The following is an 8,623-nucleotide window of genomic DNA, read 5'->3' on the forward strand; positions in this document are numbered from 1 at the left end:
CTGTGTATCTTCCGCAGTGTATCACAAACTTCCACACTGTGTATCACAAACTTCCACACTGTGTATCACAAACTTCCACACTGTGTATCACAAACTTCCATCCTCCTTCTCTCGTCTCTCGCAACGTCTTCTCATTAAAGTTATTACGCGAGTAATTTGCTCTCAGAATCACGTGTAATAGATTTTCCATTAGCGAAGTCACGGTGAAACGTGGGGGCGGCGCCCCCCACGGATAGGGAAGTTGTAAAAAGCTGATAATGTACAAGTAACAAGACTTTCATGTAAAACTGAGGTTATTTCTTAGATTTATGTGTTAATTTGGTTAGGGAAAATACAGAGATGAAAGCTAAGTAGTGACCCACATGAAGCAAGAAACGCGGGGCGGCATCCATGCATTTCGATCATGGTTACCTAAATTTAGAGTATGTACAGTAACAGCCTGATTGATTAGGCCCTGATTCACAGCAAGGCCTGGTCACGGACCGGGCCGGGACGGAGTTTACCCCCGAAACCCCCTTCCAGGTATACTCCAGGTAGGTATACTCTCTCCGGGGCAAAAATAATACCAGGGGACTCCTAGTATCATTGTGGAAAATTGCATTTACTTGGATGTATCATTATATACATAACAGTAAATGAACATAGATAATTATTATTTATCAGTTAGACAAGTAGGAATTTGGGAGACCTAGGTCGCAAAAAATGTCCCCCTTCGATACCTACCACTGTCATAACCACAAGTTGCTCTGGACCTATTAATTATAAATGAAATATACATCACCAGGAATGCTGGTAAATATATAAATTTGTGGACTGTATATTAAATTAAAAAATGATTATATATAAACACATTTATATAACAGAAGGAGAATATATCTTAATCATAACACTCACCAATTTGACTGGAGATTAATTTGTATCATACTCAGAAAACCTCACTGTCTATACATGAAAATAACAACTGGCCAGAGTTATAACATAACAGACTTATCTGAGGTTCCTGGAGCTGTCTTATCCTGTCGCCTGATATCTCAAGTTACGCAGGAATGCACATCCAACAATTTCGCCTCCTATTTGAGAGGTGTCAACCCAATTTTAACCTCTAGAGCACGAAAATTCTTCACATTATTAATTAACGTTTTACTCCATTCAAACAAAATGGTGACTGTAACTTCTCCCCAGGCTCAATTTCCCATTTTCTATGACATAAATGTTATTAAATACAGTATGGCCATCTATATACATATAAATACTGAATTTCTGGAAAATATATACAGTATTTTCCACAATCATGGAGTCAAGACTGTTTTTATTGTAACGACGATGGTGATTGGCTGACGCAATTAATTGCTGTTACTTTCTGTGAATCTACATAAAAGTAGATTTATGAATGCAGATATGAATTACCGTTCGGATGTTATATCCAGTATTATAAAACCATAAAAAATATTTGAAAATGTGACGGAATGTATTGTACAAGAGGTGGTATAATTGATAACAGGTCCATAATTATCATACATCAGTCATATCTTCTCAAGTGGATGATTACACACACACACACACACACACACACATATATATATATATATATATATATATATATATATATATATATATATATATATATATAAAAACAGATATCTGGCTGTAGGAGACTCGAACGTACGAACCTTGGAACAAGGTACGCAGTGCTGTACCATTCTCACTACACTGGACCAATATCTTGGCGTCCAGCTTGGGCTAGACTTTGATCCAAGGCAGCCAGCTTTCAGGGAGAAGGCTTACAGCTTTTCATCTCATCCCCTGCATGCATCAGCATTACTAGAGATTTTAACAATGCAGGGAATTCGCGAGAAGGCGAAATATACACAAATATCACCTACAGCCGGGCTGTAGCTCGTATGTTGGTTTGCGTGCAGCCAGCAGCAACAGCCTGGTTGATCAGGCTCTGATCCACCAGGAGGCCTGGTCTCAGACCGGGCCGCGGGGGCGTTGACCCCCGGAACTCTCTCCAGGTAAACTCCAGGTAAGCCTTTTCCCTGAAAGCTGGCTGCCTTGGATTAAAGTCTAGCGCAAGCTGGACTCCAAGGTATTGGTCCAGTGTGGTGAGAATGGTACAGCACTGCGTACCTTGTTCCAAGGTTCGTACGTTCGAGTCTCCTTCAGCCAGAGATCAGTGTTTGTGTATATTTCGCCTGCTCTTGCGAATTCCTTGCATATATATATATATATATATATATATATATATATATATATATATATATATATATATATATATATATAATGCATAAATCGCGAACATGCTATGCAAGATGCAAAATAGCCACAGGGGGAGTTGAGTTATAGCTCTAGACCTCTCCTTTTTCATTTCTGCAACATTGCAAGCTCCTGATAATGTGTTGATCGCAACATGAAAGGCTTAGAGCTATCACTCAACTCCCCTCCTCCCACACCGTGGTTGTTTTACATATCACGACACTTACAATATATTCGGTCATATTTTCAATTAATTTTTACAGTTTTATGATACGGGATATAAAATCTGAACGGTAATTCATATTTACAGTCATCAGTCTACTTTTATATAGTCGCACAGAAAGTACCGGCAATTAATTCTATCAATCAGTCACCACTGTTTACTATGTCTGAGTTGCCTGATATTTCTACCCAGGAGAAAGAGTAGACGTACTTTTTTTTCATAACTGTATATGGCGTCGAAAGCTAAATGAGAATGTGTAGATTTAAGTGTGTGAAGTCAGTAAACTGGTGATTCTATTTTTTATATTCTTATTAAATAATAAATATCGAATGTTGCCGAGTTTCAGGATTCCGCTAGACGAAAACTAAAAATATATTTTAATCCTTTTATAGGGATAATAATAATATAAATGCTGGTTAGAATCTCTGTTTTCTTAATTAATGACTTTTCAGACGATGGTATACATGTAATATACAGCCGGGCTGTAGTTCGTACGTTGGACTGCGTGCTGTCAGCAGTAACAGCCTGGTTGATCAGGCCCTGGTCCACCGGGAGGCCTGGTCGTGGACCGGGCCGCTGGGGCGTTGATCCCCGGAATAACCTCCAGGTAGACTCCAGGTAGGGGTTTCAGGGGTCACAGACCGGCGAGGCTCGGTCTGTGACCCGACGAGAATGGCTGACAGGAGAAACTGCTTCAAGTACAACGGATGTCCAACAGCATGAACTCACACATTTATCATAGAAACTAATATGAACCAAAGACAAACATGACATTAAAAGCGAGATTGGGGTTCCAACGATATGGTAACATTTAACCTCGTTTTTACAAGCGCTAGATCAAAGGAGGCTGACATCAATAACTTTCCCTACCTGTCATGCGCCTCTTTGAGACCTGGATTTAACAGGCTTGTAGTAGGGGTCGTGCTCGTAGAAAAATAAAATTTTTTAAATGCGATCCTGTACAAATTTTTATAGTAAACACTGGATTTTTACCTACATTGTCTTTACCTTTCGGATCAGAGGAGAGTAGATAAATTAGACATTATGCAACACTTGCGTATTTTTACTGGGTTGAACATGTATCTAATTTATAAACTTGTCGGTTCTCTGAATCATTTATGTACATCACAGAGGAGAGTAGTAATGAAGAAGTTGATTGTACAAATGACTGAGTGTTTGAGAAATGGCTATTGAGATAATTCAGTTACTGTAAATGGTTTATTAAACAGAAAGACACTGTTGGAATAGACGCACAATAAATTTTTCACTGGATTGGTAAGATACAGGTAAACGCACATTTTTTTGTTTCTTGGCGAATGAAATTAAGTAAAAATCCTTCTTTTGAGATTTACATGTGCTCGTGGTCGGGGAGGACAGTGTGAGGACACCAGGCTGACTCAGGCTGATGAAATATAGTGCGATCATCAGTGTAATTCTGCCATATCTCGTCACCCATAACCACCTCCACCACCACTACGGAAACTTCGCCCACCCACCACCACAACCACCACCACAACCACCACTACAACCACCATCACTACCACCACGACGACCACCCCCGCCACCATAACCAGACTCACACCCTGGCAAGAGTTCATAACTTGAGAGCAATATTGACACTGTCATTAGTCTCCGACGGTTCAGATCATGACCCGCCTGTCAATATTGACGGCACACACACACACACACACACACACACACACACACACACACACACACACACACACACACACATACACACACACACGACCTGACGACACTGGAAGACAGGAGAGATAGGGGGGCATGATAACGACATATAAAATACCGAAAGGAATTGACAAGGTGGACAGAGACAGAATGTTCCAGGGATGGGGCACAGCATCAAGGGGACACAGTTGGAAGTTGAAGACTCAGATGAATCACAGGGATGTTAGGAAGTATTTCTTCAGTCACAGAGTTGTCAGGAAGTGGAATAGTTTGGGAAGCGATGTAGCGGAGGCAGGATCCATACATAGCTTTAAGCAGAGGTGTGATAAAGCTCATAGTAGCGGCCAGTGAAGAGGCGGGACCAGGAGCTATGAATCGACCCCTGCAACCACAACTAGGTGAGTACACACACACACACACACACACATACACAGCTCATACATGTCTATGTTTGCTATCTGTGTAGAACTAACGAGAGTGATACGTAAAGAAGATAATGGCAGGAAAAAGCAAGAAAACTTTCAGCAGACTGCAGGAATTGTCTGACAAGTGGCTGGTCTGGATCCTGTCAGCGGGAAGGATGATCCAGTGATCCACAGCATGAAGAATTTAGCTAGTGTGCATGGTCCATTCCTGAAGACTTGCGGGCGACGGAGTGCCCACTTCCTCCATCTTACACACGACAGGAATGATCATATTCGCGTGGAAGCTGTAAGGATGATACACCAGCTGGAGAATGGGAGGTATTCAGGTTTGATCTTAAAAAGAGGGCGGTAGACCCTTCTTCTCCTTGATTCGCCGGTACGCTCCCGGCCCAGGTCTTCTCCATATGGTGACCCGGCAACTTTGATCTAGTTCTTTGAATCAAGAATCCTTCACCAGCGTCAGGATACTCCCTTGTCTTACGAGATGACGAGGAACATGCAAAAAAAAAAAAAAAGAGAGAGAAGAAGAGGAAGTACTAGACCAGATTAGGGCAGTCGATGCTGTGTCAGGCGGTGCTAAGGCTTATATGACCTGTTGGGTCATCTCAGTGACTCGGTGGATCCTCGCATTGATACTGTGACCTGGTGGTTGCTCCGCTCAGTGACGCTGGTGGTGGTGATGCTGTGACCTGGTGGGTGCTTTGCTCAGTGATGCTGTGACCTGGTGGGTACTCCGTTCACTGACGCTGGTGATGGTGATGCTGTGACCTGGTGGATACTCCGCTCAGTGATGCTGTGGCCTGGTGGGTGCTCCTCTCAGTAACGCTGGTGGTGGTGATGCTGTGACCTGGTGGGTGCTCCTCTCAGTGACGCTGTGACCTGGTGGGTGCTCCGCTCAGTGACGCTGGTGGTGGTGATGCTGTGGTAGTGTAGTGTGGTGGCAGCAAAGCTTCACTGGGTGAGCAGCCAGGAAATCAACATGATGAACACGACCATGGACGAAAGGGTCGCCAGCGTCTGGGCGTAATGTTTGAAGATACGGGGATCGAACCGGTAGCCTACCTGGATGAAGTTCTCGCAGCAGTGACCGCTGTCGAGGCTCCTGTGTCCCACAGTGTTGTCACTCTGGTTCGTCCCAGCGTCGGTGCTGTTACTGTCGCTACAGTTGACGCCACTACTCAAAACTGCATATATCATATTTTTACAGACTATTTATGATTATTGGACTCGATAGAAGCCTAATTTTATCGGCGACTGACAGCTTGTCTCTGAGACGACACAGAAAGGTGTCTGGATGTCACGTTGATACTGACGAAGGGCCCAGGATGTTACGTTAATGCTGGCGAAGGGCCCAAGATGACACGTTGATGCTGACGAAGGGCCCAAGATGTCACGTTGATGCTGGCGAAGGGCCCAGGATGTTACGTTAATGCTGGCGAAGGGCCCAAGATGACACGTTGATGGTGACGAAGGGCCCAAGATGTCACGTTGATGCTGGCGAAGGGCCCAGGATGTCACGTTGATGCTGACGAAGGGCCCAGGATGTCACGTTGATGCTGACGAAGGGCCCGGGATGTCACGTTGATGCTGACGAAGGGCCCAGGATGTCACGTTGATGCTGGCGAAGGGCCCAGGATGTCACGTTGATGCTGGCGAAGGGCCCAGGATGTCACGTTGATGCTGGCGAAGGGCCCAGGATGTCACGTTGATGCTGGCGAAGGGCCCAGGATGTCACGTTGATGCTGGCGAAGAGCCCAGGATGTCACGTTGATGGTGGCGAAGGGCCCAGGATGTCACGTTGATGCTGGCGAAGGGCCCAGGATGTCACGTTGATGCTGGCGAAGGGCCCAGGATGTCACATTGATGATGGCGAAGGGCCCAGGATGTCACGTTGATGCTGGCAAAGGGCCCAGGATGTCACGTTGATGCTGGCGAAGGGCCCAGGATGTCACGTTGATGCTGGCGAAGAGCCCAGGATGTCACGTTGATGCTGGCGAAGGGCCCAGGATGTCACGTTGATGCTGTCGAAGGGCCCAGGATGTCACGTTGATGCTGACGAAGGGCCCGGGATGTCACGTTGATGCTGACGAAGGGCCCAGGATGTCACGTTGATGCTGGCGAAGGGCCCAGGATGTCACGTTGATGCTGGCGAAGGGCCCAGAATGTCACGTTGATGCTGGCGAAGGGCCCAGGATGTCACGTTGATGCTGGCGAAGGGCCCAGGATGTTACGTTGATGCTGGCGAAGGGCCCAGAATGTCACGTTGATGCTGGCGAAGGGCCCAGGATGTCACGTTGATGCTGACGAAGGGCCCAGGATGTCACGTTGATGCTGACGAAGGGCCCGGGATGTCACGTTGATGCTGGCGAAGGGCCCAGGATGTCACGTTGATGCTGACGAAGGGCCCGGGATATCACGTTGATGCTGGTGAAGGGCCCAGGATGTCACGTTGACGCTGGCGAAGCTCCCAAGATGACACGTTGATGCTGGCGAAGGTCCCAGGATGTCACGTTGATGCTGGCGAAGGGCCCAGGATGTCACGTTGATGCTGGCGAAGGTCCCAGGATGTCACGTTGATGCTGGCGAAGGGCCCAGGATGTCACGTTGATGCTGGCGAAGGGCCCAGGATGTCACGTTGATGCTGGCGAAGGGCCCAGGATGTCACGTTGATGCTGACGAAGGGCCCGGGATGTCACGTTGATGCTGGCGAAGGGCCCAGGATGTCACGTTGATGCTGGCGAAGGGCCCAAGATGTCACGTTGATGCTGACGAAGGGCCCAGGATGTCACGTTGATGCTGACGAAGGGCCCAGGATGTCACGTTGATGCTGACGAAGGGCCCGGGATGTCACGTTGATGCTGGCGAAGGGCCCGGGATGTCACGTTGATGCTGGTGAAGGATGCAGTCCAACTGTAACCATTTTCATCTTCATCGGATCAAACCTGAAGGCTCTTCTTTCTCCAGGTGTTTTCGGTATTTCCGAATTTACGTAGGAGTGATTATACATTAATGGAAAGCTCTGAACCCGTAAGGGTTCATAATAATAATAATAATTATTATTATTAATTATTTATTATTATTATTATTATTATTATTATTATTATTATTATTATTATTATTATTATTATTATTTCATGTTTGTCCTGGTAAAAATAATATTTTTCACCTGGTCTACCTGACAAGGCTTTTGGTCTAATTAGCCACAGCGGGTCGGCCAACATCTAGGATATTTTTTCTTACATGTTTCCCTCGTTTTTATCCTTATTACGCACTTTTCCTGCTTGATTTGTATTCACCAGATTTTTTTTTTCATTCTAATGCATTCGATTTCATGTGTTCGGATGCGTTTATTCTGTTGGTGATGTTCGGATGTGTTTATTCTGTTGGTGATGTTCGGATGTGTTTATTCTGTTGGTGATGTTCCGATGTGTTCATTCTGTTGGGTCTGTTCGGATGTGTTTATTCTGTTGGGTCTGTTTGGATGTGTTTATTCTGTTGGTGATGTTCGGATGTGTTCATTCTGTTGGTGATGTTCGGATGTGTTCATTCTGTTGGTGATGTTCGGATGTGTTCATTCTGTTGGTGATGTTCGGATGTGTTCACCATCTTCCTTCCGTTCGGTTGTATTCGCCCTGTTTGTTCTTTTTGAACGCACTTGTCTCTGTATGATCCACGTGGGTTTTGAATAATAATAATAATAATAATAATAATAATAATAATAATAATAATAATAATAATAATGATGATGATAATGCAATGAAAACAAAATGTTAATGAGAGTCAGTACTGGAATGAAGGATATATATACCTTTAATATACCTTTGACGGGCTTCGCGAGTTTTTCCTGCTCTCGCAGCCCGGCCCTGGGCTAGGTTTGTCTGGTGTCTGCCTAGTCAACCAGGCTGTTGCTGCTGGTGGCCTGCTGGCCCTCTCACCATGTCCATCACAGCATGGTTGATCCTTCTTCAAATTTTCACTATTTTGTATACTCGCTGACCCAACGGTAGTTCATATGCTGTCACTCAGCTCA

The 8,623-nt window shown here is 45.1% G+C and overlaps 1 long non-coding RNA gene across 1 annotated transcript; it reads right to left on the bottom strand.

Annotated features, from left to right (window-relative positions):
* Positions 1 to 5,098: 5,098 nt before the first annotated feature.
* LOC138853844 (uncharacterized) lies at positions 5,099 to 6,240 on the bottom strand. The gene is made up of 2 exons (XR_011393060.1): positions 5,473 to 6,240; positions 5,099 to 5,393 (listed from the first exon to the last, which is right to left on the bottom strand). It is a non-coding gene; the product is annotated as an uncharacterized lncRNA (long non-coding RNA).
* Between the last annotated feature and the right edge of the window lie 2,383 nt (positions 6,241 to 8,623).

The sequence above is a fragment of the Cherax quadricarinatus genome, chromosome 42 (genome assembly GCF_038502225.1).
Source record: "Cherax quadricarinatus isolate ZL_2023a chromosome 42, ASM3850222v1, whole genome shotgun sequence".
NCBI classification, from domain to species: Eukaryota; Metazoa; Arthropoda; class Malacostraca; order Decapoda; family Parastacidae; genus Cherax; species Cherax quadricarinatus.